Genomic DNA, 15437 nt, shown 5'->3' with positions numbered 1-15437 from the left:
CCTGGGTGGTGCGGTCGGTTAAGCATCCAACTCTTGGTTTTGGCTCAGGTCATGATCTCGCGGTCGTGGGATCGAGCCCCGAGCTGGGCTCTGCGCTCAGCTTGGAGTCTGTTTCAAATTCTCTCTCCCTCTCCCTCCTGCTCACTCTCGCTCTCTCTCAAATAAATAAAGTCTTAAAAAAAAAAGATAAAATAGCTACACGTTGGCAAGAGAGCCTTCGCTATGATACAGGCGTTTGGGGGCAGTATGGTAAGTGTGCCGCAGTCACTCTCAGGAGCCAGATCTGTAGGGAGGGTTAGAGGGGTGACCAGGTACCTTATCATTGCCATCGTTTTGCAGTTTTAGACCTGGCAGATTCTGGACTTGGAGGATTTAAATTCCAAACTCCTTTGCAAAAGAAAAAAAATGATGAAGTAGAGGGAAAGGAGTAGAAGCTAAATTTATTTATTCCCCTACTGAAATCCAGGCACCTCTGTCTGGCCTGGGCTTTTGGCCAGTTGGACTGGAGACACTTGGAGGGCAGAAAACAAGTGTCAGGGAATGAGGCAGCATTGCTTTTTTGAAAGATAACACAAGAAGTCTTTGATCAGTGACTTATAGTAAGAATGAAACAAATGTGCTGGGAAACCCTACAGGAATTTATCAGGTGATCTTTGCTTCGCTTCAGACTCTGCAACCAGTGCAAAGGAAAGAAGTAACTTAACTGAAATTATACTTCAAGATCCTCCTCTGTGTATCAACAAGACCCCACATTCTTGACTGCAAAGAGAAAATACTATTTATATTTGCCAAGTCTAATTTTGTTTCCTAGGGCCATTGTGACTTTCTAAAAAGTATCTATTTGAGGACTTTGATGAGTCACAGCAGAATGCTTTCAAAATTATGGGCGATGAACATATTGGTATCTACACCCCAAATTTTGACTATGTTTAAAAACAACAACAAAAAAATGATTTTTGTTTTCTAGCTTTTTTTTTTTGCATATAGAGATTTATTTAATTTAAATTCAATTAGCCGACATACAGTACATCATTAGTTTTTGATATAGTGTTCATTGATTCATTAGTTGCATATAACAATCAGTGCTCATCAGATCACGTGCCCTCCTTAATGCCCACCACCCAGTTACCCCATCCCCCCATCCACCTCCCTTCCACAACCCTCAGTTTGTTTCCCACAGTCAAGAGTCTCTCACGGTTTGTCTCCCTCTCTGATTTCTTCCCATTCGATTTTCCCTCTCTTCCCCTATGATCCTCGGATCTAGCTTTGTTTTAAATCAATTTCACTTGAGAAGCAAACTCAAAAATTTCCTTCTCCTATGATATCATAATCTAATTCAATTCAGCTCAGTTCAATTTAACAAGTGTTTTACTGAGCATTCATTATCAAGCAGGCACTGAGCTAGTTGTACAAAGGAACACTTGTTATGATTCCTACCTTTAAGGGACTCTTAGAGACAGATACACAATCACAACTCAATGTGAGACAACATATAAACAAAGATGGTACCAGGAGCTAACGGAGGGGATTAATGCTACTGCTTGTCTTGGTTTGTGCTGTCATCATTCACAACTTCATGGAGAGAAGCCAGGTGGGCAGAGAAAAAGCCCTGATTTTATTTTATTTTATTAATTTATTTACTTAGAGGTGGGGAGAGGCAGAGGGAAAGGGAGAGAATCTTAAGCAGGTGCCCAACATGGAGCCTGATGTGGGGCTCGATCTCACAACCCTGAAATCATGATCTGAGCCAAAATCAAGAGTCCACCGCTGCACCAACTGAGCCACCCAGGCACCCCAAGAGACCTGATTTTAAAAAGTCAACCCCAAGGGTCACCTGGGGGGCTCAGTCGGTGAAGCGTCTGACTCATGATTTTGGCTCAGGTCATGATTGCATGGGTCCTGAGACTGATCCTGGTCTGGCTCCGCGCTCAGTGGGGGAGTCTGTTTGAGATTCTCTCCCCCTCTCTCCCAACTTGTGCCCATATGCGCACGCACTCTCTCAAATATATAAATAAATCTTAAAAAAAAAAAAAAGTCAACCTCAAAAACTCTTGTATCATGCATTGGAAAAAGTTTCTTCACTTTTTAGTCTTTGGTAAGGAACTGGAGACTAACACTCAAAGGATTTTAGATTGTAATTACTAAAGTAATTGAGTTGAACAACTGTGCTTCTAAACAAAGCTGTATAAGACTATATCTATCTATCTCTCACTTATATCTTCCTCTTTTTTTTTTTTTAAAGATTTTATTTATTTATTTGAGAGAGAGAGAATGAGAGAGAGCACATGAGAGTGGGGAGGGTCAGAGGGAGAAGCAGACCCTCTGCCGAGCAGGGAGCCCGATGCGGGACTCGATCCCGGGACTCCAGGATCATGACCTGAGCCGAAGGCAGTCGCTTAACCAACTGAGCCACCCAGGCGCCCCATATCTTCCTCTTTTTTTCACTCTATTCCACAGATAGAAGTTATGAGTTTCTTCATAATAAAAAACCAAAGACACCAAAGGAAGCTAGAATCGAATGTGAAGTGGTAAATGAAACAAAATGAATAGAATTTACAGGAAGCAGGAACCTAGAAAAAGACTTCCTGGAAAATAATGAGGAAAAAAAACCCCAAATATTTGTGTTAATGGAGTAATAATCTTCTAATTACAGCCAAACACTTAGCTGGAGACGCTGCAACATAGGAGTGGGTGAGAGAGAAGGATACGACGGAGCGTTTAACAGCCCAGAGCACTGACAAGCCCTCTCCATGTCCACTGCTTACAGCTGTCGGAGCTGCCATTGTGTCTCGTACCTCTCTGCTTTTGCACACACTATTCCCTCCATCTGGAAGGCTGCCCCATCCATCCCTCTCGTACTTTATCTGAACTGTGCATCTGTTACAACTCAACTCACATTATCAATCCTCTAGAAATTCATTTGCCTGTATTTCTTTTTCCACATAAGCCTATAAGCTTTTTGAGGACACAAGTAATACATGAATACATTCTTTTGGCAAAAGTTTTAAATAGTACACATAGAGCTCAAGGCTCCTGGATCTTTCTTCTCCCCATTGCTCTTTCCAGAGGTAACAATTTGATTAACAAACATTTATTAACTGCCTACTATGTGCCAGGCACTGCTCTAGCAGCTATAAATACAGCAATAAGCAAAGTAAAAAAAAATTCTTCCCTCATGGGATTTATATTCCAATGGGAGAAGGGGAAGGTAAATGAAATTAGTAAGTAAAAAGTAATAATAACATAACAGTAATAATAATGGTGAGCTCATATCACTGTATGCGAGGTTCTCATTAGATAAAAACTATGCCGGGCGCCTGGGTGGCTCAGATGGTTAAGCATCTGCCTTCGGCTCAGGTCATGATCTCAGGGTCCTGGGATCGAGTCCCGCATCGGGCTCCCTGCTCCTTGGGAGCCTGCTTCTCCCTCTGCCTTTCTCTCTCGCTCTGTCTCTCATGAATAAAAAAAACAAAAAAAAAACAAAAAAAAACCTATGCCACTTTACAAAGAAATGGAGGCTCAGAGAAGCCGAGGTCTTACATCTTGAAAGTGACAGAGTCGGGATACAAACCCAGGCATCTGCCTTCAGAGTTTGCTCTCCTAAGCACGATGCAGCATTGCCTCTCTACGGTATGTGAGATGAACAAAGTGCTTTGGAGAAAAATACAGCAGGTTTGAAAAAGAGTTGGAGTGGTGCTGGTGGTGTGAGATTTTAAATCCTGTGGTCAAGGAAGGCCTCACTGAGAAACTGACATCTGAGTCAAGATCTGAATGAGGCAAGGGAAGGTATCTGGGGGAAGGGCAAGTGCAAAGGGACCAAGGCCGGGTGTGTTCAAGGAACAGAGGGGAGGCTAGTGTGGCTCGAGTGAAGTGATTAAGGTATTGGGTAGTAAGATATAAGACTGGAGGGCGCCTGGGTGGCTCAGTTGGTTAAGTGACTGCCTTCGGCTCAGGTCATGATCCTGGAGTCCCGGGATCGAGTCCCACATCGGGCTCCCTGCTCAGCAGGGAGTCTGCCTCTCTCTCTGACCCTCCCCCCTCTCATGCTCTCTCTATCTCATTCTGTCTCTCAAAATAAATAAATAAAATCTTTAAAAAAAAAAAGATATAAGACTGGAGATGTTAAGGAAGGGGATGGAGGGGAGTATGAAGATGAGATCACGTGAGGCCTGGTAGCTTAATGTAAGGATTTTGATTTTTACTCTAAGATGGGTAACCCCTGGAGGCTTTTGTGCAGAGATGAGACTTGCCCTGAGTGACCTGGGCATGTCTCTATCACTAGACATATCCCTAGAGTGACCCAGAGAACAGACTGTAGGGTTAAGGGTGAGGCATTGTAACAATCCAGGTGGGAAATGGTGGTGTCACGGACTAGGACAGCAGTAGTGAGAGGTGTCAGATTCTGGACATATTCTGAAGGAAAGGATCATAAGATTTACTGATGAATCAGGATGTAGGGCAGTCAAGAAAACACCAAGTTTTTGGCCTACGTAACTAGAAGGATGGATATGCAATTAACTGAGATGGAAAGTCTGAGGGAGGACCGTGTTTAGAAAGATGTATCAGAAGCTTGGTCTAATCATGTTAAATATGGGTAATTAGACATTCAAATAGAAGTGTCAAGTAGACAGCTGAATATACAAATCTGGAGTTTGGGGGAGAAGTTCAGACTAGAAACAGTGGTTCTTAATGGGGAGGGGTGTGAGAGAGATGTGATTTTATCCCCAGGGGACATCCGGCAATGTCTGGAAACATTTTTGGTTGTCGTAACTGGTGGAATGCCACCAGCATCCACTATGTAGAAGCCAGGGATGTTGCTGAACATCCTACAATGCACAGGACAGTTCACCGCAACAAAGAATTATCTGGTCCCAAACACTAATAGTGCTGAGGCTGAAAAACTCTGGATGAGAGATATAAATTTAGGAGTCAGTAGCAGACAGATTTTAAAGCCATGAGCCTGGATGAGATTGCCAAGGAAGTGGGTATAGATAGAGAAGAAGAGAGGTGGTCTAAGGACAGAGTTCCAGGGATTCCCAAAATAGGAGAAATGAACAAAAGTGACAGAGAAGGAATGGCCAGTGAGGTAGGAAGAACAGGAGACTATAGTTTCTGGAAGCTAAGAGATGAAGGTGTTTCCAAGGGAAGAGACTGAACAACTGCATCGAATGTTGCTCACAGGTCAAGTAAAATGAATGCTAAAAGCTGACTCTGGGGTTAGCCATGTGGAGGTCCCTGGGGACCACAGCAAGAACAATTCCAGAGAGCGATGGGGTGAAAGCCTGAACAGATCGAGGCTTAAAAGAATATGTGGGTTCAAGAGAATATGAAGGAGAGGAATCAGAGACAATGATTAGAAACAATTCTTCAAGAATTTTTGCTACAAAAGAGAACAGAGAAATGATATGGAACCTGGAAAGAGATAGGAGGCTAATACAGGGTTTTTAAAGGTGGGGTAAAAGTCAGTATGTTTCTATGCTTCTATGAATGATCCACTAGCATGGGAAAAACTGATTGAGGAGAGAGGAGTCAATTTGGAGTGATATCCTGGAGTAGGTGAGGGATGAGACCTGGTGCCTACCTGGGGGTGAGCTAGGCTACAAACACTGGTCCCACGGGATGGGACAGATGGCAGAGGGGGTGGTGGCAGTGAGAGCTTGGGGAGTTCTCTTCTAATGGCTTCTCTTACCAGTTAATGTACATCTTGAGTAATATCTTTTTGATCTGTGTATCCGCAGTAAAAAATAGATGCTGCATTTAGAGTTTGCTGAGTGAATACCTGAATCAGATATGTATTTCTATTTTATTTATTTGAGAGAGAGTGAGAGAGCACGAGTGAGAGAGCACAAGCAGGGGGAGTGGCAGGGAGAGGGAGAAGCAGGCTCCCCACTGAGCAGGGAGCCCAAGGTGGGACATGATCTTGGGACTTCAGGATCATGACCTGAGCCAGACAGATGCTTAACTGACTGAGCCACCCAGGCACCCCCAGATTCATATTTTTTTAAAAAGTTAAGACCTTATCTTAAATGTCACCTGTCATGCTAAACATTTTCTAAATATCCAACAGCAATTTTATCAGGAGCAAAGAAAACCATTGGCATTCAAGCACCGATGTCTGAAAATAGTAGGAATCTTATATACAGCTCTTCACTGGATATATGATTTACCCATAAAGAACTTCTCATTATTTCTCAAATGTGCTGTTCCTCTTTTTTTTTTTTTTTAAGTTCCTTTCCTTAACTATGCTGTTTCCTTATCCCTGACTGCTCTTCCTATGGAAATCCAACTTATTCTTTAAGGTCTAGCTCAAATGCTATCTCCTCTGTGAAGTATTTCCTGATTACTTTGCCTGAATTAATTATTTCTATTTAGGACACATTTTACTTAAATTACATGCATTAACACTTCTCAAAATTAAAAAAAATTTTTTTATTTAAATTCAATTAATTAAGATAGAATTTATTATTAGTTTCAGAGGCAGAGGTCAGTGATTCACCAGTCTCATATAATACCCAGTGCTCATTACATCACATGCCCTCCTTAATGTCCATCACTCAGTTACTCCATCCCCCCACCCCTGCCCTCCAGCAACCCTCAGTTTGTTTCCTATGATTAAGAGTCTCTTATGGTTTCTCTCCCTCTCTGATTTCATCTTGTTTTATTCTTCCCTCTCTTCCCCTACGATACTCTGTTTTATCTCTTAAATTCCATATATGAGTGAGATCATATAATTGTCTTTCTCTGATTGACTTATTTCGCTTAGCAATAATACCCTCTAGTTCCATCCACGTTGTTGCAAATGGCAAGATTTCATTTTTTGATGGCTGCATAATATTCCATTGTGTGTGTGTGTATGTGTATATCTTCTGTATCCATTCATCCTGTTGATGGACATCTGGGCTCTTTCCATAGTTCGGCTATTGTGGACATTCCTGCTATAAATATTGGGGTGCGGGTGCCCCTTCGGATCACTACATTTTTATCTTTGGGGTAAATAGCCAGTAACACTTCACAAATTTTTGTACCTGAAAACCCCTCACAACAGAAAAGAATGAATTTATTATTATTATTTTTTAAGTAGGTTCCATGCCCAATGTGGGGCTTGAACTCACGACCCTGAGATCAAAAGCCACATGCTCTACCAACTGAGCCAGCCAGGCACCCCTGAATTTATTAGTCTCAAGGGTATAGTCCAAATTGGTTTACCACCTTACATCTTTCTTTGAGGTCTGGTATTTTGTTTTTTAAAACTCCATAAAAATTTTGTTATTTTTCATAAAAGGACCTTTTAAATTTTGATATAAACATATTTTAAGGTAGTAATCAGTTATTTAATTCTACCTCTGAACATCTCCCCAAAGTATAAGAAAACGGACTCTCCAAAAGAAGTGTCATGTTTATTTTGTGCTTTTTTGTGTCCCTGGGACTAATTATATCCTGATTTGAGAAATACAAAATTTTTTGATCCCCCTCCACTGGACCATACGATCATCAAAGATAACGACATCTTATTTTCTTTGAATTTTAGACACTGACTTGAATAATACCGTGTATAAAGCAGCTACTCAAGAAATATTTTCCCTTGTGCTCCCAAACAATATAATCATAACCTCCGTCAATATTGTGGCTCACATTTCCTCTTGCTGCTCTTTGATCGAAGCAATAATAGTAAACAAGACAAGACTAAACTAAACAAAAAGTCAACAACTTAAAGGTAGATGGACAGGTGAATGGAGAAGTAACCTGTGGTATGTTCACACAATAAAATGTTACATAACACTGAAAAATGAGTGAACAGAGGTTATATGGTACAATATAGATGAATCTTAGAAGCAATGTTGAGTGAAAAAAAATGAAACCATTTTCTATAAAGCTCAAAAATAAGCAAAGCTAAATAATGCATTGTTTAGAAATATATAGATAAGCAATAAAAATCTCCCACCAAAGCAAGGGAACTAAACACAAGATGTAGCATAGTGCTTACCTGTTGTAGGGAGGTAAGGGATGTAATTGGAGAGGAATACAAACAGATCCATGTTATTGGCAATTTTCTAGTTCTTGGGTTATGTGAAGGATTCAAGAGTGTTCATTATATTATTTACCTTCTAACTTGTATGTTACATATATTTATTTATAAATATAAAAACTATATTAAAATACAATAAAGGGGGAAAAAAGCTGAATGGGTTTCTTTACTCTGGAGTTTCTCAGAATCTTCAACACATTAATGTGAATTGTGACTTTCCAAGAGAAGGATGCAGTATTTTCTAAACTTAGTTGGCTATAGAATCCTTTTTTAAGGCACTACCTATCAACACCCAACAAATACCAAACACATTTTCTATAGGACAGACCTTAGGAAACACTGAATTAAGACATAAAATATTTCCTTGATTATAAACCAGTTCCACTGAGGTTACTTTGTCCTATGACACTTTCTGACAAACAATGTACTGCCTACTTCCCATTTCCCACCTTAGTACTGGACACGTGACTTATAAAAACAAAACAAAACAAAACAAAACAAAAAGCCAAGCAAAAGAAAACAAACAAAAAGGAGCCCTTGGCTTTATTTCTTCTCCCACTGAGAAGAAACAGGACAAAAAAGCAAGCAATGGGATTCTGCATGTATCCAGCACTGTGCATGTATCATTCCCTGGAGCGCGTGTGAGGAGGAAGGGTTACCCTCTTAGTCCACAGGGCACAAGATGGACTCCTCAGGGACAGAACTGCCTGTAATATCACTTACATGGAGGTCTGAAAGGAGGTTATCATCTGAAAACAAAAAGAGCTAGAGATGTATTTTCTCACCACTGGGAACATTCAAGACTACATCAATCTGTCAGAGCCACCACAACTATAGGAGTAGAATGGTGACCACCATAAAAAATGCGAGAAACGAAGCTCCCAAATAACCTACCTGCAGCAAGCAGAGCTGCTGAAGACTCTGCAGACCTATTAATTACAGAGGTGCTGACTCTGGCAGCCTCAAAGGGGACATTTGAAGTGAGCGCAAATGGAACTTGAGCTACTAAAAATTTTTGTCCTCATAGACCACAAAGGTCATCTGGCAACAGGGCTACCTTCACAGTAAATTTCATCACTGCCCCAGTATATTCCTACTTGGGGTAATAATATAATTCTGCTCTTGAATTATGTTAAAGTAAAGGTTTTCAAAGCAAATGATTTGGAAGTATAGGTGATGGCAGAGGTGGTAATGATGAACAATACCCAAAGTCCCTTTTACTTTGTGTCCCCCAAATACAGTAGTAGCAGTATCAGCGGCAGCGAGTAACCGAGTGCTTACACTGTGCCAGATTCTCCTCCAAGCATTTTATATATATTCTATATCCAGTCGTCACAACGATATGAAAGAACTATTATGACCTCCCTTTTACAGCTGAGAAACGGAGGTGCAAAAAGGTTAAATAGTTTGCATAAAGTCATACAAGTGGACACATGGCAAAAGTGGGATTTAACAAAGGTAGTCTGGCGCTGGGGCCCGTGCTCGTAACTGCTATGCACACTGCCTTTCAAAAGACCAAAGCGGGGCACCTGGGTGGCTCAGTTGGTTAAGCGACTGCCTTCGGCTCGGGTCATGATCCTGGAGTCCCGGGATCGAGTCCCGCATCGGGCTCCCGGCTCAGCAGGGAGCCTGCTTCTCCCTCTGACCCTCCCCCCTCTCATGCTCTCTCTCTCTCTCTCTCATTCTCGCTCTCTCAAATAAATAAATCTTAAAAAAAAAAAAAAAAGACCAAAGGGTATCATGTCACGTGCAAGAGTGGAAGTTTGACTTCTTTGCCGATAGAGCAACAATGTCCTCAACAGCCAAAAGAGCCCAGCTGTCCTTCGACAGATGAATGGATAAAGAAGGTGTGGTATATATGCACAATGGAATATTCCTCAGCCACCAAAAAAAATGAAATCTTGCCATGTACAACGATATGGATGGAACTAGAGGGTATTACGCTGAGTGAAGTAAGTCAGTCAGAGAAGGACAATTATCATATGATCTCACTCATAACGTCGAAGTTAAGAAACAAGACAGAGGATCATAGGGGAAGGGAGGGAAGAATAAAATCAGACAAAATCAGAGACGGGGAGAAACTATAAGAGACTTAACTGTAGGAAACAAACTGAGGGTTGTTGGAGGGGAGGTGGGTGGGGGGATGGGGTAACTGGGTGATGGACATTAAGGACGGCATGGGATGTAATGAGCACTGGGTGTTATATGCAACTGATGAATCACTAAACTCTACCTCTGAAACTAATAATACATTATGTTAATTAATTAAGTTTAAATTAAAAAAAAAAGATATATATAAAAAAAAAAGACCAAAGGGTACCCAAAGGTGATTTGTAAATCACAGGTCCTATTCAGCCCAGAGGCTCTAATGATAATCCCAGTGAAAGAACAGGTGTCTTGACGGATGCATCATTTGCGGTTGGGGAAGGTAATACAGCTTTGGTGGAGGAATGACAACTCGGGGCTGTGCTGAGGATAACCAACTACCCTTAGCACTTAATAATTCCAATGACATCAGGTTGATGACTTTTAAAAGTCTGTAGAACATCTTAGTATTTTATCATAAAAAAACATAGAAATGTAGATAATATAGAAATGTAGATAATACAGGAAGGAAACAAGTCACTTTTGTGTCACTCCACAGAATTAACAATGTTGAACTTTTCCTTCCATTTTCAACCTTTTATTGTTTCACCCAATAAAGCCGGAAACAAATAAGCAAATATGTATTGGGTCTTACATACTACACAAAAAAGCATATCCTATAAACTTGTAAGAGACGAGTCTAAAATGCAACATTCTGGCTACAAGAAACAAACTATTTAACCAAGTTTACGCACAGGAGAAAGGTGTACCGGATGGCACGGGGCTGGGTGTGAGATGGAGTGACCTGGAAAGGGGATGAGTGCTGCTCTGCGACCAGACGGTATCTACCTCTGACTCTCCTGCTTCTGTGTCTCTCATTTACTAACAGGGGATAGATACACTCTATCACAACTCTGGTCCCAGCAGGAAAGTAAACTCCCCCCACCATCTCTACAGAGATGGTGATGATTCCAACAGTTTCAAAACCGATCCTGAAATGCCCATAAGTGAACAAGAGTGTCCTCTGGATTCCTCTTCCTTTGAAATGCAAATTGTTACAGGATCCTAATTTTTTCTGTAAATAATTCAGAGATCAAACCAACTCGTGGTTACAGGAGAAGGTCCAAGTTTCTAGTGTTACTTAAGTAGAAATCTATAAAGTACCTATTGATGATATGAATTAGCCCCCTCCCACCTTCAACTTTATTTACAGAAATTCAAAATGCCAACTGTTTTCTAAGCCCTAAACTGTGCTCTCTACAACAAAAAACCTGTACTCTCTACATTGTTACTGACTTACTCTGTCAGGATTATATTATTACCAACACTTAGGCATCATCAACAGCTGCAACTAGTTAATCAAGTTAACCATTTTTATTCAAAGAGCAACACTGTCTTAAATCTCATTCTTAATTACATTTTGATGACAAAAATCTTAAAACAACACTAACTAAATGATCCCTTACTTTTGTACTATTTTTCCCCCTGCTTTGGTTTACAATATTTCTTAGTAGGCAGAGAGCTACATATATTGTCCATTTGGTAAAAACAAATTTTGCCTACCTTATAAGTGACATTTATAAGCAAGAGATTAAAATAATCATAGCTAGATAAATCTTCTTAAAATATTATTTCAACTGAGTGCTTAGGTGCCCAGACTGGAAACAGACTGAGTTCAAGTCCAGCTTTGTCACTTATTAGCTCTATGACTTTGGACAAGGTTTTCACTTCCCTAAAACCTCAATCTCCTCATCTGAAAAATGAAATCAATGATAGTAATAAAAATATCTACTTTGTTGGGTCATCACGAGACTGAAACAAAACTGAATGGGTAAGGCAGTACAATCCAGTAGAAATGTAAACAAGTTACAAATGTGAGCTGCTGTGTAATTCTAAATGTTCTATAACTGTATTAGAAGGGTAAAAAAGAAATGTAACATTAATTTTTTTAAGATCTTATTTATTTATTTGACAGAGAGAGAGAGATCACAAGTAGGCAGACAGGCAGGCAGAGAGAAGCAGGCTCCCTGGGAGGGAGCCTGATGCGGGGCTCGATCCCAGGATGCTGGGATCATGACCTGAGCCGAAGGCAGATGCCTAACCTACTGAGCCACCCAGGTGCCCCAAGGTAAAATTAATTTTAATAGCATATTTGACTTAACCCATATATCTAAAACATTATCAACTTCTAAAAATTATTAATGAGATATTTTACACTTCTTTTTTTGGTACTAAGTCTTTGCAATTTGATATATATTTTATACCTGTAGCACACCTCAAATTAGACTAGCCACATATCAGGTGCTCAATAGCTACACGTGACTCGTGGCTACCTTATTGGATAGCACAGGTATAACGTGTTAAAACAGTGTCTAGCACATAGTATGTACTAAATAAATTTTAGTCCTTGGTATCATCATGATCCCCTTTTTAGGAATTGCTATGGATCAGTGTTTCTCCAGGTATGTGACTCATACCGCTAGCTAATATCAGGTGGTTCTAGAGCAATGGCGTTAAAAAACACTGAATTACACAGTAAGAAAACTATTCCTTTTTAAATTACTTTTTTATCTTTCTGACTGTATCAAGAAAAAAGTGTCAGTTTGATACTATAGTACTTTGTTTTTTAAAACTTTAATTTCTTATTGATAATAGAATTTACCAATTTTAAGGGCATTGTTTGATTTTGACAAATGTATACAATTGTGTAACCATTTCCTTAATCAAGATATAGAACATTTCCATCACCTGAGCCAGGGCTTCTAAAAAATCAGGAAACTCGCACTGCCTCAACAACAACAAGAGCCCTGAAGTCAACCCCATATCTTTGAATACATAAAGTCAAATTGCTTTCCAGAAAAGTTATACCAATTTATACTTCTAGTAGTAATATTTGAGTCTGCCTCACTGCACTTTTAAGGAAATAGTCAGAGATGGGACAAGGGTTTATCAATACACAAGATGTTTATTGACATCGTATTAGACAAAAATTGTAAACAATCTAAATGTCTAATAGTAATGGTTAAAGACACATTTTTTTTTTTTTTTGAGAGAGAGAGAGCGTGCACGAGTGAGTGGTGGGGGAGAGGCAGAGGGAGAGAGAGAGAATCCTAAACAAGCTCCATGCCCAGAGTGGAGCCTGATGTGGGGCTCAATCTCATGACCCTGAGATCACGACCTGAGCCGAAATCAAGAGTTGGATGCTTAACCAACTGAGCCGCCCTACGCGCCCCTAAAGACACAATCCTAAAGTTGAAATTATACAGCTATTAAGATTATTTTAAATAATTTTTAAAAAGATTTTATTTATTTATTTGACAGAGGGACAGCGAGAGCAGGAACACAAGCAGGGGAAGTGGGAAAGGGAGAAGCAGGCCTCCCGCTGAGCAGGGAGCCCGATGCGGGGCTCGATCCCAGGACCCTGGGATCATGACCCGAGCTGTAGGCAGACACTTAATGAGTGAGCCACCCAGGTGCCCCTATTTTAAATAATTTTTAATAACATGGGAAAGTATTCTCAATATAATTAAAAGTAAGAAAACAAGTAGAAAACCATATAGACAATATGATCCTAATTATGTCAAAACCAAAATAAAACGTGGGGCGCCTAGGTGGCTCAGTTGGTTAAGTGTCCAACTCTTGATCTCAGCTCAGGTCTTGATCTCAGGGTCATGAGTTCAAGCCCTGTGTTGGGCTCCGCACTCAGCAAAAAACATAAAAACCAAACCAAACCAAACACAAAAGAAAAAACTCAAAAAACTTTAGGTAAAGAAAAAATAGGAAGGAATATGCCAAAATATTGACAGTGGTTAACTTTAGTTGTACTGTTATGACAGATTTTTACTTTTTTTTTTTAAAGATTTTATTTATTTATTCATAAGAGACAGAGAGAGAGAGAGAGAGAGAGGCAGAGGGAGAAGCAGGCTCCCTGCTGAGCAGGAAGCCCGATGTGGGACTCTATCCCAGGACCCTGGGATCACGACCCGAGCCGAAGGCAGACGCTTAACCATCTGAACCACCCAGGGGCCCAAGATTTTTACTTTGATATTTAATTTTTTTATTATAATGACAATGAATTATTTCGGGGGAGGAAAGCTTGTTTTTCTTTATTTGTCTTTGCTTTCAGAAAATAACTGAAAAATGGGACCATTAATTATTGTGCAGGCATATAGAGAGTTTAACTGAACCCAGGAGTATTACAGAGAGCCTACTATGTGTAGTCATTATTATTGGTTCAAAAGGGAATCTGGCAGTAAGAGGATTGTTGATCTGGGCTCACCTTCTAGCAGGGTATGTTTTCCTGCTTGTCAAAATCCTTAAGTAACTAAACTGATAGCACTGGAGACTGAAGTGCTCTCTTCACCTAAGTTTAGGTGGGGTTCAGGCAATGGCAGCACTGTTGGCTAATACATCTACCTAGCCTTCCTTCCCCTTCACTTCTATCCTGAATTCCAAGAAGACAGAGGGGTTTCTTCTATTGGGAGAAGAATTCCATCCATACGGATCTGCTTCTTGGCCTCTCAGCTCACACAGCTAACTTAAAGTGTCAATTGCGGCCAGCAGGGACTAGAACTCTTTAATATTGATTGACTTGTGAAGTGATAAGGCAAGCCAGCTCAAATCCCTAACCAAGATGCTCATTTATTTGCAAGGTAGGATCATGTGCATCAGAAACACAACTAGAATAACAGATCAGTCTATTGTAGGTGAATAAATAGTGGGTATTGTTCATTTAAATACACCTAGGAATTTGCATTTTTATAACAACACATGTTTATTTTGAACATTTAAGATAAATAATACTTCTCTTAAGCATATTAGCTTTGATAGCCAGCATGATTCTGATAAAGTATGTCAGATTTCACGATTCTGCTCAAAAACCTACAATACACACAAAAACTAGTATGTTTATAGCAGCATTATTTATAACAGCTAAAAGGTGGAAACAGCTCAAATGTCCATCACTGACAAATGGATAAACAAAATATGATATATGCATATAATGAAATGTATTAAGCATTAAAAAGGAACGATTAAAAAGGATACAGGTTACAACATGGATGAACCTGGAAAACGTTATACTAAGTAAAAGAAACCACTGACAAAAGACTACATATTATATGGTTCCATTTACATGAAAAGTTCAGAACATGGAAATCTATAGAAACAGAAAATAGATTAGTGGTTGCTTAGGCCTGGCGTGAGGGAAATTCTTTCTGAGGTGTTGAAAATATTCTAAAATTGACTGTGGTAATGGTTGCACACATCTGTGTACATACCCCAAACCACTGAATTGTATACTTTAAAGGGATGAATTGTATATAAC

The 15437-nt window shown here is 40.0% G+C and overlaps 1 protein-coding gene and 1 non-coding gene across 3 annotated transcripts in view; both read right to left on the bottom strand.

Moving 5' to 3' along the window:
- Nucleotides 1-15437, bottom strand: part of VPS45 (vacuolar protein sorting 45 homolog) — a 67026-nt gene that overhangs the window by 2287 nt on the left and 49302 nt on the right. The window lies entirely within an intron of this gene.
- On the bottom strand, nt 7088-7160 carry TRNAK-UUU (transfer RNA lysine (anticodon UUU)). Its single transcript has one exon. It is a non-coding gene; the product is annotated as a tRNA-Lys (tRNA).

Source organism: Leptonychotes weddellii, chromosome 4, assembly GCF_054177405.1.
Source record: "Leptonychotes weddellii isolate Sample4059 chromosome 4, ASM5417740v2, whole genome shotgun sequence".
NCBI classification, from domain to species: Eukaryota; Metazoa; Chordata; class Mammalia; order Carnivora; family Phocidae; genus Leptonychotes; species Leptonychotes weddellii.
Note: the sequence above shows the minus strand (reverse complement) of the source record. Positions and strands in the feature narration are given on the sequence as shown.